At 47.7% G+C, this 15,130-nt stretch overlaps 1 protein-coding gene across 6 annotated transcripts in view; it reads left to right on the top strand.

Annotated features, from left to right (window-relative positions):
- Positions 1-15,130, top strand: part of DAG1 (dystroglycan 1) — a 50,059-nt gene that overhangs the window by 1,237 nt on the left and 33,692 nt on the right. The window contains exon 1 of one of the 6 annotated variants that reach the window (XM_058844894.1): positions 1,879-1,900. The exons of 2 other annotated variants lie outside the window; for them this stretch is intronic. The gene's annotated coding sequence lies outside the window, so the exon portion shown is untranslated. Of the gene's footprint in view, positions 1-1,878; positions 1,901-4,770; positions 4,903-6,609; positions 6,632-14,829; positions 14,929-15,130 lie in introns of those variants that run through there. 3 more of the 6 variants (XM_058844889.1, XM_058844892.1, XM_058844890.1) reach the window with 3 other exon arrangements.

Here is a 15,130-nt window from a genome sequence, read left to right as displayed (position 1 = left end):
GTTGAAAAAACTAAGAATTTGCCTATTTTCTCTTAGCCCTTCCAGGCAGGAGTCTCTTTCTACCACCCATTGCTGTTACATGGTAAACTAATAATACCCCTTGCCTTGCAAGTACTGTTCTTAACAAAACTTGCTATTTAACTTTCCAAATGGAATGCTGTCTCGTCCCACCTTTAGCTTTACAAATTCCTTTCCTCGCTTTAGGAGTTTCTAATTCTTGGGTTTCTTCACACAGGCTCTGCTGCTATACTGAGCATCCTAAACCACTTATTCATTCGTCCCGATGCTTGTCATTGCACTCTTCTATCCTAAATATAGGGTAGTATGCCAACAGAAGGAGCTTGAGAGCAAGCTGAAGTGCTGGGAACACCACTGTTTACTCAGAGGAGTAATCAGCAAAGCCTGGCTGATTCCAGGTCACGCCGACTCCTTGCTGCAGGAGTTCAGGCTCACTTCTTTGGGAGCTGGCACAAATGCTCCAATAACTGGGCGATGTTGCTGACAGCAACTGCTGGCTTAGACATACCCATTTCTTTAAGCATTGTGTAAACAGAGTAGTAAATTGTTCTTAATTGTTAGCATCAGACCTGGGGAATCAGTAAGAGTTATGGGGCTGATAGCAGTGAAGGTGTTCTGCTCTCACTGTGTACTAGTTAAGTTTTGTATGTATGGGATTTGTTGACCCCAAGCACTTGTCTGCTTTTAGAAATGCTGGTCATTGGTAACTTACCCACTCTGTTCTCCTCATCTCCCAGCGCAGGGAGTGCTGAGCCCGGCTGCTCTTGGAAGCGAAGGAGGATGTGTAGAGTGGGACCCTTTGCCAGCCTCAGCCGCGAAGCTCCTGGTCAGAGCTGGCCCAACGCTCTGGCCGTGATTTGTCTTGCACGGGCAGCTGCTCTGGAGGAATTCTGGTCTGCCTCTCTTGGGCACAGCCATGCTCTGACAGCGGGGGGATAGTGTCGGAGGGAGCCCTGCTGTGTCCTGGCAGACAGGCCTGAGAGGTGCTTTGGGGCTCTGCACTCAGGGGTCCTGCTGGGGACTGAGGGAGAAGAGAACTGTGTGGTTGCAGCAGCTAGATCCTGGGAGAGTTTTCATACTTTAGTATCTGCAGCACAGCTGTGAGGTGCAGTGTGTTGTCAGCCTAGCAGAGAAGGTGTGATGGTTCTGCCCTGGCAGGAGTGGTGTTGCTCACCAGTAGGAATGGTGTCTCCTTGCCTTTTCTGTGTTCCTTGGAGAGATAATGAGACAAATTAGCCTGGAGCGATAGCAGGGTGCTGTGGGTGCTGTGCCAGCCTGGGGAGGAACTCCAGCTGATGGAGTAAAGGTCTGCCTCATTCTGTGAGTAACAGCTATCTGAAAAGTTTTGTGGGGATGATTTTGGGTGGCTTGTGCCTTTACTCCTGTTAGCTGAGGAATAGTACTGAGGAGTTAAGTCTAGTGATGATTAATTTGAGTGAGGAAAATGCAAACGCTGAATTCTTCTTAGGCAAACAGGGGTCATGTAAATAAATGCCTCTGGCATTCTTTGTGGTGCTTGCAGACTGTCTACCAATTACTTCTGGTCTCTTGCTGAATCAGTGGGAGGCTGTTGCTCCTTGAGCTCCGAGTACTTTGGCGGTGATTTGGGTGAAATACAAATAAACACAGTTGGATTGACCTAGTGTATCTGAGCTCTTGGTATGCTGAAAATGTTTGTTCTTAGGATGTTTGTGCAGTCTGAGAGCTCTGTACCTTAAACCCAATTTGCAAAGGACTGTGACCATGTTTAAGCTGTGAAAAATAAAATACCAGCCTGAAGAACCTGTGCTTTTAGGGCTTGTTCTGTGAGATTGAATTTGAGCAAACTACTAAGGTGCTGCTGGATGGAAAGTTAATGTATTAACCTGTGTGAGCACTCTAGGTAGGTGCACATCCTAGTCTGGTGCCTTTTTCTGTGTATCTCCCTGTGCTTATCTGTTGACTGAAACTGTCTCCAGTTCAGCTTTTCTGGTATAAATTTTTAGCTTACCAGCAAGAAATATGATTGTATATGTTTGATGTTACCAGTATTTTCGTCAGTGGATTTTTTCATGAGCATCTGAACTGATCTGCTGATGCGGCAGTGTCTGAAGATGATCCAGGTCCCTCAGCCAGGGAGGCCCTGTCCCAGTGCAATGCCTGAGCTGGTCACCTGAGGAACAGCAGAAAGCTCCCTGGCTCTTGTGCCTGGTTTGTGAGCTGCTCTGGGTGAGTGAGGAGGAGAAGATGGGGCAAGGTGAGCGGCATGGCTTTGACTGGAGTTGGGTAGGCAGCAGGGGCTTCTTGTTTCCATGAATGCCATGTCCTGCTTAAGGTCACCTCAGTGCTGGTTTTTTGGAGCCTTGAGGCATCCTAGGAGATTCCCTGGGAACTCTGCCCATGGCAGCAATGCAGCCTTGCAGGGTTCTTCCACATCTGGGGTCCTGTCCCTGGACAATGTGGTGGGACCCAAGAGCCAGAGGAGGCTGCAGGGCTACCAAGTGTCCCCACATCTCCTTACTGTGGCCCTTGCATATATTTGTGGAGAGCTCACAATGGCTCCCAAACCTCAACACAAATGGTGTTCAGCTATGTGGCCCCTGGCTGTGTCACTGTCAGGCCATGCCAGTGCCAGTGGCACCATGCTTGTCCCGGCGTGAGGCAGCAGAGGGTTGTGTGGGAAAGCTGAGCTGGGTAAGCCTCACTGCTTTTGGAGCAGAGAGGTCAGACTCCAGACATGCCATTGTGGTGCCTGACCTGTTTTGGCTCTGGGTTAACTTTCTGCAGTTTGCTAACCTGGAAGGAGCTTGTAAATCCCCAACCAGGAGGAGTTTGTCAACAGCCCAGCACTGCAGGGGGAAAAGAAGTTAGGCCCAGCCTGGAGGAGGAGGAGGAGGAGGGCATGGTCCCTGTGGTGGGTTAGATCAGAGCAAGTGGTCACCTCAGCCACCCTGATGGTTTGATGCTCTTGAAAGGGCCCTTCTCTTTCTCTGCTTTCAGCTGTGCTCTCTTACCTCCTCCCAAGGGCCAGCTGTAGTGCTGAACTAATGGATTGACCAGTTGTTACTGCTGATTTGGCATAAAGTTGGTGGTTTTTTCAGCTTGACCCTTTATTAACTTTGCAAGGCTTTGCAAGGGAAGGTTTTTGGACCATCCTTGGAGGCAGGAAGCCATTGGATCAGCAGAGTTCTCCCTTTGTAATGGTGCTCTTTGCCATAACAGATATTTACTTTTTCAGGGTTGAGTTGTCTCCCCTGTTTCACTGTCCTGCAGGTATCCTCTAGAACTGGAGACTAATTCTTGGTGAGATTCAAAGTACTGTCTGACTTTGACGTGCAAGAGGGTGAGGCTTGGAAACAGCAATAAAATTTGTCCCAGTCCCATGGTTGGGGTTTTCTTTAGAAAACCAGGCTCACAGCCTCATCTGACCTGTAAAATTCTAGCTGAGTGAAGGTTTCCACTAATGAGTTCTCTTTTCTCATGTTGTGGTCTCACCACAGCGCTTTTGCCGTCACTGCAACCTTCAAGTAAGGGGGTTATGGTGTGTTTTTCCTGCTGTACTTTCTGAGAAGGGCTCAATTCATAGAGGGTTTACATGGGCAGATTCTAAAATATTTTGTGTGATGGTTTCTCTGAGCATTCCAGCAAACTGGCTCAGAAGCCCCTTCCTGCAGTACTTGACAGTGCAGATACTCCTCGTTAGGGACCTGACAGGCAGCATTCCTGCCCTCCCTCCTCTGGGGTGAAGAAGTGGTTAAGGAGAGGTTTCAGTTTACTCTCTGTAGTTATAGGTCACACGAATGCTGGATATGTGTGCTGAATTCACACGGCCTTCTCTCTTTTTTTGAACTAGACTGTGCATTTCGACTTCAGAAAGCTTAATCTGTGAAGAATGTTCCTTAAGGGTGGGGATTAGCATTCAGTAATTTTGATGAGAGTTTCCAGTAGCAGATACTGATAATTTTATACCAGTCCCAAGGGCTAGGGATTGATTTTTGGATGAGCTTGAGTGATAGTTCGGACCAGCGGTTTTCCACTGAAGTGTTGAATCATGACAGGTGATGTGAAAACCTTGTGCCACTGTCACAACCTCAGATTGCAGTGTGGGGATTGTGTGCTGCTGGTCCTTGCTAGGCTGGCCCTGCTTGCCTCTTTTCTCTTGCCCCCAGATGGATTCTCCTGGGCTCTTTGGGAAACACATCTCTTTCCAGAGCTTCCAGGATTTCCTTGTGTGTGTGGCTTCTTCGGGACTTTTCAATTTCAGTGAAGAGGGACCAAGATCCCTGTCTGCAGTGTTTGGTTATCCAGCAGTCCAGGATGCTGTACAGATTCCATTTTAATCAGGATGGAAATATTTGCCAGTTTTTCCACTATGGCTTCTGTGCCTCTCCTACAAACTTTTTTTCTAAAGTAGCTCTTCTGTATTGGTCTCTAGCTGGGAATTCCCTCTACAGCAAGAAGTTTCATCAGGTCTTCTCTAAGTATTCCTGAAATGTAAGGTGTGACCTTTGTGTTGTGGCACTTGGGATTCCTGCAGGAAGGCTGTACACAGGTGTGGGCTTCTAGGTGGGGAATGAGAGGCATATTTGAGGCTGCAGTGATTCCTTGGTCATGTCCCTTAGGCTTTCTACTGAGGTCTTGACCTCTGTGGAGTGTGAGCTCTCTGTGCTGTAGGAGCTGATTCCTGCATGACAGACCATGCATGGTGTTTCCCCACCCCAAAGGAAATATTTCTAGTGGAATTTTTATGATAGTGCCTGGGGGCCTACATTAAGGGGATAAAAGGTGGTTTTTCTGAAACCTTCTCTGAATTCAACTTCATAGGATCCTACCAGGAAGCTACACAGAATCGGTGTAGCTGTGTCTTTTTCTCTAAAAATCAGACTTCTGTCTCTACAGATACAGGTAAAGGCTGACTGGAGACAAGGGTGGGACTATGCCAGTTCCAAGGAAGAATCTTCTAGTATTTTTCCTAAAATTCAAAACCTACTTTGCCTGTCTTCTGAAATTCCTTGGCATCTTTCCTTTCTCCTACCACAGCAAAAGCTTTAAGACATGGGAGAGTATAATCGCAGAGGTACTGGCATCAACTGAACTTAATGGGTGCAAACAACTCATATAATTGATTTGTTTCATTAATTCTCACTTTCATTTCATTGAAAGCTTCTGCAGTGTGGTGTTTGTGCACAGAATAGGTGTTATATGGGATGTGTAAGAGGTCCTGCAAGTTCTGCAGTACAATCACAATGTAAATTTGCCCATCCTGCGTGGGATAGAGCATCAGGAATAGGGCAGTCAGCCTTATTTTAATGAGTGTCTAGGTCAGATTGGGTGTTTTTTAGGCTGGGCATTAACATGTGTGTTGATGGCAGTAATACTGAGTCATTGGACTGACAGTGTCATGTAATCAAGCGTAAATGTCTGTGCCCTGGTGCTGTATGTGTTTCCATGGAATCAGTTCACTTCTCCATGGAGAGCTGTGTGGCCAAAATGTGAAACTCTATGTCCTCTACCTGGGGAATTTTGTGCTTCTGTGTTTATAAAGCCAGTGCTTTGTGTTTGTCAGTGTGCCTTGTGCTCTTTCAAGAAAGAGTTATCACATCCTAGAATAAGATTTTGTTTGAATAGAGGGGTCAGCCTCTAGGGAGGTAAGAAATTTGATCTGAGAATGACAATTGCTGAGATAAATACAAATCTTCAGAAATGTTCAGAGAAAACTAAAGCAACATGTTGTAACAGTACTGCACACAAAGCCCATGGAATCCTTTGCACTAAACTTTAAGAAAAGTGTTGGAATAGGGCTTTACAGCCTCATGAAAACTTTGTAGTCAAGTTAACATGAAAAAGGGCTTGACTTGCTACTGGCAATGATATAAAATTGTATATTGAGGAGTTAAAGCTTTGAGAGGGCAGCGGTGCTCCCCTGTGCAGTAATGGTGATAAGCCAGGATAAAAGTTGTGTGCAGTTCTGTGTGCTGAACATGGCAGAGGGAAGTACTCCGTGATTACCATGGCTAATTTGAGCGTGAGAAGGTTTTCTTAAAGCCTCAGAGGTGGATGAGCTCCTGCTGTCTAGAAGCAATGTTTGAGCCTGTGATGTGGTTCAGTCACCACCCTCCCCTCAAACCAGCGTCCAGCACCGGTACCATTGCACTGCACACCCATTATTCCTGAAAACTGGAATGCTGACCCCCGTCTTCGTACTGTGCTGCTCCACCAAAGCTCCTCCAATCTTTTAGCCATTGGGTCAGGTGGGAGTGGTGCAAGTGCTGCTCATCTCTGCCTCCTGCTTTCCCTGCTGGAGCAGGGTCCTGTCAGGATAGGTAGGGCCGTGCGTCTTTGGCCGGTGCCTTGGTGACTGGACGTGGCTGTGTGAGCTCAGCCTGCTCTGGCAGTCAGCTGTGCCTGGCCCGTGGGTATCCCAGGGGAGAGGGATCGTGGTACTGTCCTGCTGTCACAGGAAGAAGCTGTTTCCTGCAGACCTCTGCACTGCATCCTGGTGCTGTGCGCTTTGCTCCAGCGTGACCCAGCTCAGCAGCCTCCAGCCTTTCTCTCTTCCCTGAATGGCAGGCTCCTAAAGCCTCCCCTGGAGGTGCATAACTTTGTATAGGGAGCTTAATCCTGCTGACTCCAGGTAAGCCTCTTCGCACTTTTTATAGATTTCTTACAGTCTGTTCACATGCTGGTTCAAAACCTTTGCCTTGGTATGATGCTTCAGGAGATCCTTTGAGGCAGCTTCTCCCCTGCACCACAAAGAAAGGCAAAGAACAGAGGAGGCAGTGAGATTTAGGGTTTGATTTTTTCTGAAGTTAAAATGAAGTCAAGATGCTGCATATAGGGGCAGTTCTGAAGGCACACTTTGTCCACACATACCTGTGTTTTGTGATGAGTTGGTCAGTTCACATCCTGCTGGAATGGCAATCCACCACCAGCATGAGGGAGATCATGGAGAGCGAGGCTGGGTGCAGAGTTCTGCCCTGGGAGTGTCTTCTGGACTGGTGTAGCTTGTGGCTTGGTCACTCCAGCTGGGAGCCCAGGAGAGATTGCTCCACATGCTGAAGTCCTCATTTCTGGTCATATATGGGAATTAAGGCTGGTTAAGCTGACTCTCTAAGCAAGTGTTTAGGGGTGAGATTCTTCTTTAAGCAGTGACTAAGACGATGATTATTAGTGAGTTCTGCACAGCTGACTCTGAGCCCTGTTTGGGACCAGCAGTCGTAGGCTGTGCCAACTGGAAAAGGTCAGCTAAAGCTTGGAGCTGCCTGGGCACACGGCGAGGTGTCTGGTTTGGAGCAAGGATGAGCCACCCTCAGCTTCAGTAGAAGGAGATGGCTCAGCTCTGCAGCCTGAGCTCATCCAGGAGCAGACACCTTTTGTTTCTCAGTGTCACTGCTCTGGTTCAAGGCAGGCACTGGCATGTACAGAAGCCTGTAAGCACATGGGTCTACATCTCAAAAGAGCTTTTCTGCTCCTGTCTGGGAGTGCAGGAAGAGTCTTGATGGGAAACTTGATGATGTAAATCTACTCTTAAGGAGCTTGAGGATCGGCTGAAGTGGCCAGTGTCCTCCTGCTTGGGCTTTATGGCTGCAGCCATCTGAGCTGATTTGCAAAACACTTTCAAAGGCAAACAGTTGTCCTATTTACCTCCTCAGTGGAGAGGAATTACCTGTGTCAGCAGAGCTGAGAAGTTATTTTTTATTTCAGGCTTGGTGGGGAGGAGTATAAATTTGAAGTCTTCTGGGTGTAGCTAGTTAAAGATCCTTCTGGAGCAGAAGCACAGCAAAACATTGCAGCTCCCCATCTGGATGGTGATCCTGAACAGAAGCAGTGCCCTTTGGGGAGAATGGTGCTACATCAGGAGCTGATAGTGCCAAGCATAATGTTCCAGGTTTTTATCTTCACCTGGTCTCTTGGACTCAACAGGTTGTCAGTGTAGAGGCTATTGGTGCAGGAAAAGAGGTCCTACAGTGGTGTCTCATTCCATTTGTGGTTGACAGGCTTTAGAGCAGTCCCTCACTTAGAAAAGTCACATGAGAAAAGCATTTCATGTATTTTTAGCTGTCTTTTAAAGTGGCTTAGTGGCTGAAAAGAAACCTGCTTCAGGTCACTCGCCTGCTTGCTGCAGTTTGCCCAGGAGTGCTCGAGCAGACTATTAATGTGGAATAGATCCAGTCGGAGCCTTCTGCTGTAAGGGAATTGCTCTGCCTGCTACCAGGATGCAGCTGGCTGTGGGAGGTGGCCGTAGCTCTCAGCGTGTGCTGCTTAGATGCTGGTTAGGACAATAGTGGGAAATGAATGGGAGATGTCCAGCTGAACCCAGTTTAATTTCTCTTTATCTTTGGAATTGTCTGGGTTTGCCTTGGTGTCTTTGTGCAATGCTCTTGCCCGGCACAGTTTGTTGCAGGGTCCAGATTTGGTGTGCTCAGCTTCTCAGTTGGTTTGAGGTGCTGCTGGCAGAAGTCCTGCCTTTCCCTTGTGCTGGTGAAGAGGAGAAGTGGTCCTGCAGACCCCACATCCAGCCCGGAAACTGAGCCAGATGGAAAATGGCTTCTTGTTTGTCTCTTGTTGCATTCCTTTAATGTGTGTCATTTCTCACATCCACTTCTCTGTGCTCTGTAACTCTTGTACCAGCACAAAGGAAGAGAGGAGTGGGATGGGAGAGGTGGAAATCCTTGGGCAGTTACAATTATTAAAATGATGATGTGGCTGGCAGTGATGCTGCTGTGGGTCTTCAAGCGGTCCAGGGTACATATGCCCTGTGAGGAGGAGGCAGGGAGAAATCTCAGCCATTCCTTTCTCTACAGATTTTCCAAGACTTTGCCAGCATGGGAGAATGCATACAGCTTGCAGGTCCCATGTTGCATGATCCCTTGAGGTCTTTGTGGGACACTGAATGGGAGGAAAAGTTCACCGGTGTAGGAAGGAAGCATGATGCAGTGCATTGGAGGGTGGAAGTATGAGCTGACATCCTGGGGTGCACATGTGGGTGAGGTTATTGATGTTTCAGATATTTGGTGGCTGGGCTGTCATACCACTGCCTACTAGATACAAAGGACATTTTTTCCAGGAGTCCTGCCCTCTCAGAATAAGCTGAAAAGAAAGGGAAGCAATGGCAAATGAGGAGAGCAAGAGGCTTGAGAGAAGCCTCCTCTAAAAGCAGCAATGTTTATGTAACAGCTAACACCAAATACTCATATAAAATAAACTGTGATTTTTACCTTGAAGCATCTGGTGAGGTGACCATTCAGTGACAGTGTGTAGGCAGGTGATACAAGAGGGCTGGAAAGCTGCAAGTCGCTCTCCTGGTACTCTGAAACAGTTTTGACCATAAATTATGAAAGTCTGTGTCTAACAAGAGGAGGAGGCAGCCAGAAAATGTAAAACCTGGGAAAGGTGTGTGGTTTTCCTTGTTTACTTGCTAGAGTGCTTAATAATGGAAAGAAATAACTGAGGGGAGACTGTCTTTTCCATCTCTTGGAGCCTTTGACTCGAGACAAGGTGCAAAAGTGACTTTCATCAAGAGGTAGAACCTTCAGGGACCTGTGATCAGATCTCACTAGATGCTGGCCTTCAATATGATGTGGACATGGTTAAGAACATAATCTAAAGTATAAATGTTGAGATTTTCAATGTGACCTGCTAAACTAAATGAGTATTTAGCAAGAAAATTCATTTTCCTTGTCCCTCTCACTTAAAATGAGCTATGCTAAGAGCTCTTTGGAGATGCCTCTGCATCTCACCCAAAGCCCCAGATTGCTGCTTAATTTATGCCTCCTCAATTTGAGCCCAGGTTTCTGCAGGTGAATTTTAGCAGTGACAAGAGCAGGGTGGTTGGTGGTGGGTGTGGCTGGTGAAGATGCTCCCTGGGTGTCCCACAGAAGCAGTGCCTTGCCTTGTGTTGTCTGGGCTGGCTTGAAGGCTGGGTGTGCTGCTGGATGGAGGCAGATGGACAGCTGCATGTGCCCCTGCCAGGACTGCCTTGTAGGGAGATGTGCCGGCTGTTTCTCAGAAGGCTCCTGGAGCTGGTGGCTCCCGCAAGCCTGGCCCAGGGCTGGGGACGTGCACGCCTGGCCTTTTCCCTGTGTGCCTTTTAGTGCCTGTAAAAATACCAGCAGGCTTCAGATGCATTGCAAATTCTGGCCCTTTTTTTAAGCCCAAGTCATAAATAGGTTGGTGCTCACTTGTGGGTCCAGCTGAGCTGTCATTAGAAATGATGTAATGATTAAACTCGGCGTTGTGACGGCTTTCCTGCCGAGCTTCCCTCCCAGCTCTTGTTTTTCTGTTCTCTTCAGGAGCATCACAGGTGCCAGGTGAGATACATTTAGGCCCTGGAAAAAAAGTTAATTTAGCAAACCTCGCTATGAAGTGATGTTTCTTATGATGAGACAGACCAGCCCCAGTCTGTCTTCTCCTTTTGATGCAGACACTGATTGTGCTCTCTCTGCTTCCCAGGGAGCCCGTCCCGGCTGCAGCACAGCTCTGCACTAGGTTTTATAGTTAGTGCTCTTTGGAATAAGTGTCATTTTAAAAGTATCCAGCCAAGAAAGAGCACAAGATGTAATCCCAGTGACGTTTGTGGATTTTTTTTGTTTGGATTTTTTTCCTCCAGAAGGACAGTGGTTTCTATTAAAGGGAATTGGCAGCGCCTGGCCTTTAGCCCTAGGCGGGAGATGAGCTTTGAGGGTTCATCCCCTTGCTGCGGGGCCAGGGTGGTTTTCTGAACTCCTCAAACAGTGCAAAGCTCAAATCAACCCATTCCTTGCACATCTGATATTTTTGTAGTTAACCTGTGAAGCTTTTGTGTACGAAGCAGAGGTCCTGGGAAGGTATGAGAAACAAGCTATTTTTACTCCATCACAAATAGGGCTTGGCATGTTTATTTTAGACTCCGGAGCTGCTCAGGCCACTGTGGGGTTTTTTATAGTCTTCTACTGTTACTGTCAGATTAAAAAATCAACTTGAACTCTGGAAATCACAGGAAAACAGGGTGCCCCGGTGTACTTGGCTCCAGTGAGGCTCTGAGGAAGCTGCAGGGAGGAGTCTCCTGTGTCATGCAGTGTGCCAGTCTCGGGGTCTCCTGCATACCAGAGAAGTCTTTTCTGAACCACCAGCTGTCCACGGACTACGTGCCCTTCTCTTGCATCAACTGCCCTGCAAAGGAACAGTTCCCTTGCTGGGTGTCCTAACTGCATCTGTAAAAAGTCCACAGCTGAATAACTTGAGGAGCTCTGGGGGTGAGAGCAGAACTTGGCCGTGAGGTGAGCAATGCTGCAGCAGGTCATTTTTGCCTCCTGCTCCACAGAAGGTTTTGAGTTGCCAGGTCGCCAGCATAGCTTTGAATTTTTTTTTTTTTTTGCTGCAGACAAGTTCACCAGGCAGCGGGAGGTGAAATTAATGAGACCAGCTCATTTTCCTCCTGCCACCAGAGTCTGAAAAGGGAAGGATTTAGGTCAGTCCTGCTCAAAGAGTGGGAGGATGCATGGAGGCCCCCATCCCTGTCCCTGCATGGCCAACTCTCTGCTCCTGCTGACGTGGTGTAGTTGAGGAGTGCACCTTTAATTGCAGGTGTGCTTTGCACAGGCACTTCCAACTTCTAAGCTCTCTATCCCAGTTTATTATTAGAAGTAATTAAAAGTGTGGCCAGTGGCGTGTTCACTCCATGGTGTGCACGGTGTTCAGTGGTGGGTCAGTGTTGTGCAAATGTGTAACACAAGCAGCCCAGATTGTCTCTGCCCACACAGGCTTAACCTCGCCACTGAGGTGCCTGGTCAGCAGCCAGCCCCAACCTCTGGGCTGGGGAATCCTGCTGAGCCCTGGGCTGATCCAGCCCCTTTGGGCTGCAGGCTGGAGCTGCAGCTGATCCCAGGGGCTGCAGTGTTTATTAAAAAGCAACACTCCACCAAGAAGCCAGTCGAATTATTGACTGTTTAATTGATTCGCTGATAAACAGCACTGGTACTAATTTCCAGTTAGAGCATTTTGCACACTTAGTATTCTAAAGCTCATAATTATTACTGCTCAATCTGACAAATGGCACCACTTCTGAGTGGCAGATCTGTCACCCTTCCCACCCACAGCACTCTGTGTTAGTGTGCAAGTCCACCCCACTTTGCCCTCCCACAGCAAGTCTTTTGGCCACAGACCAGATGGAGAGCCCAGCAGGTTGTCTGGGGCATTCCCTGGCATCCTGGGGGGTTCAGTCTGTTCTTTGGGATCATGGCTGTCTGTAGGTGCCCCTGCTCCTACAACAGGAATGTTGTTCTCTATCTTACACCTTGTTTTCTCTATCTTACACCTTGTTCTCAGTTTTTTCCTATTTCAGAACCCATCTCTTCCTTGCCCATATCCCTCCCTTTCTCTGCCCACATTCCCAAGTAACAGCCCTGCTTTCTTTCAGCTCATCACTTTAAACTCTGCTGCATCCGTACCCAAACGTGGTGTTTGTGCTACACAGGAAGTTTCATCTCTGAGGTGTCACCTGAGTGGCCTCACAAGTCTCCACACCCCAAAGCTCCCCTACAATTACGTGGTGTGTGTTGGCTACCATACACCAAAGACAGAAACCCCTAATGCAAATCGCTGCACTTCAGCCTTGATTCCTCTCCCCGTGTCCAATTAAGCAGTTTCTTAGGTACAGTCTGCATACCAGTGCAGGAAATTAACATTTTTCACAGTTTTTAGGCTTACCCTGGAGCTGTTGGAAGTGCTGCAGAGGTCCCAGTTAGCCATGGCCAGCAGTGCTCCATCAGGACCTCCTGCTTACAGCTGTCTCTGAAGAATTTACAGCCTAAGCTGTAAGGATGGAAAAGGAGATAGAGGGGTCATGTAGCCCTGTTCTGCTGAGCAGTCACAGAGCTACTCTAAGCTGATTTAGCTGATAGTGGTGAGGAACACTGGCAGGCACTTACCTGCCCCAGGTATCTGGCCTGGCAGGCATGTGTTCTCCCCAGCACCCCACAGCACTGATGGAGATAACTGCAGTACCCTGGAGGTGTTTTCCCCCCTCTCAGTTTCAAGAGCTTGATGAGCAGGAGGGGTTCGTGGTGAGGATTGGGCTTTCAGCTTGGTTGTTATCTGTTGGGTTGACTTAAGTCTGGCTTTCAAAAATAGGTAAGGCAGCCAGGCTCAGAGTGTCTGGTCTGTTCTCCAAACAAAACACAAGCCTGGCCACAGCACTGTGTGTTTTGGATTAAGCAGGCCTGAATTTATTTGTCAATATTAATATCTGTGTATTGTAAAGCACCAGTGGAAGTCTGTGCTCTGAAGGTTAAGCTGTGTTTTGTTGGTATCTGGTGCTCAAGGACCTGTATCTGTAATGGGATGGGTGCTGGGGAGCAGGATCTGCCCTTAGCCATACTCTGCTCTTTGCTATGCTTTGTGCCTTCCAAAAGCACAACAGTTGTGTCTGGGTTTTCCCTTCTGCAGGAGGGCTCAATATCCCTGTGAATGCAGTGTGTTTGGGCTGGAGTGCATTGGTTGAGGTCTGTGTGCAGACAGGATACCCAGGTTAGGACACGGGGTGATCCATTTTCCCTGTACAATGCTTCTTTGCCACGTTTTTAGAGGAGCAGGGCCTTTGGGAGCTTTGGCATGTCTGCAGTGTAGTTGGCTTGTTACGTGCAGTACTTGAGTCCTGGCAGCCCTGCTCACTGCTCAAATGGAGCTCCCAGAAATTGCTGCCAGTGGATCGTAGTGTGGTTTTGTCAATGACAAAAATACCTAGTTCTTTAGAGAGTTACTTTACATGCAGAGTTACTGGTGCATTTTCTTTTGTTTATTGGCCTGTAAAAATGGGGAGGGGGGAAAGGTAGATTTGAAAATAAACCTGTTTTTATTGGTTTGTGAATAAAGATTTTTTTAATCCACAGGATTTGATGTATTGGTAGAGACCTGATGTTATAATACAGAATAAATGTGTTTGCAGAAAAGTACCTGAAGAAGACCTTAAAGTGATACCCTAGGTAGCACAGCACATTTTAAAAAATCAGCAGCAATTTTGCCTGGCAGCCTACAGGTCTAAAATGTGAAACATTGCACTGCACTTGACTAATGTAATAATTTTTGAAACAAAGTGGTTTAAAATATTTATTTATAGAAAATATACTCAGGGACTGGAATGTAACTACACTAACACTTAATATATTCCTGGAAGAGTTGTGTGGCTGGTCAGCGTTTGTTTTCCAAACTCTATTTTGAGCTCTTCCAAACATTTCCATAGGTGTTTTGGACAGCCTTTCCCTGGCGTGCTGCAGCCCACGGCTGCTGCCAGCAGGTTGGGAGAGCCAGTGTGACAGAAGAGCTCTGTGCTGAGCCCCCCACCATGAAAAACTTGCTGCTCTTTCCTGACAGTCCCAGAGCAGGATGCTGGGGGGGCTATGATCTCCTTCCCCACCTGGCATGGGTCCCTTTCCTCAGGACAGGTGCAGCTGTGCACTTAACCTTTGTTGCCAGAGGAATTCAGCCCTTCTGCCAAATGCCTTATTCTTCCTTTCCTGGGATGATCCAGCCTGTCTCCTGCCGAAACAGCCCTTCCCAGGGTCCTCAGTGGCAGGGCCTCTCTTCCCGTGGCTCAGGGTGACCACACACACTTGTCCTCCTCATTCACCCTTGAGCAATTTCCTTTATTTCTTTTATTTCCCGTGTTTGCTGGACTGGCTTCACCCTGGCTTTTCCCATCCTCCTGATTTCCTCAAAACTGGGAACATGTCAGGTGCATTTTTTCAACAGAATATCCCTAAGGGGAACTCTTAAATAATCCTCTTGATGAAGAGGAAACCAGAAGGGTTGGGGTAGAGTGTCTATAACCACCTTATCGCTTGCAGCTTCAAGGCCTGGCAGGAGCTGAAATCGATGTGTGTGTCACTCCCGCAGAATAAACAGCCTTGCGAGGACTTTGGCAAGCGGAGCCGGAGCTGTCTCTCCGAGGCCATGGTATAGTTTGTTTTCTGGGACAAAGACTACTTAGACATCTGGATTGCATTGGGGATTTTAGGGGAAAGATAAATTATTAGTTTACTGTGAATGGAGAATGACTCTGATTGCTCTGCGAGCGTGCTTTTGCCAGCTCGCTGCTGCACAGACTGAATTCACGTTCTCATGCTTCAGAAAGAGAAACAGCAACTGTGGAGGCTGT

The sequence above is a fragment of the Poecile atricapillus genome, chromosome 9 (genome assembly GCF_030490865.1).
Source record: "Poecile atricapillus isolate bPoeAtr1 chromosome 9, bPoeAtr1.hap1, whole genome shotgun sequence".
Classification (NCBI taxonomy): domain Eukaryota; kingdom Metazoa; phylum Chordata; class Aves; order Passeriformes; family Paridae; genus Poecile; species Poecile atricapillus.
Note: the sequence above shows the minus strand (reverse complement) of the source record. Positions and strands in the feature narration are given on the sequence as shown.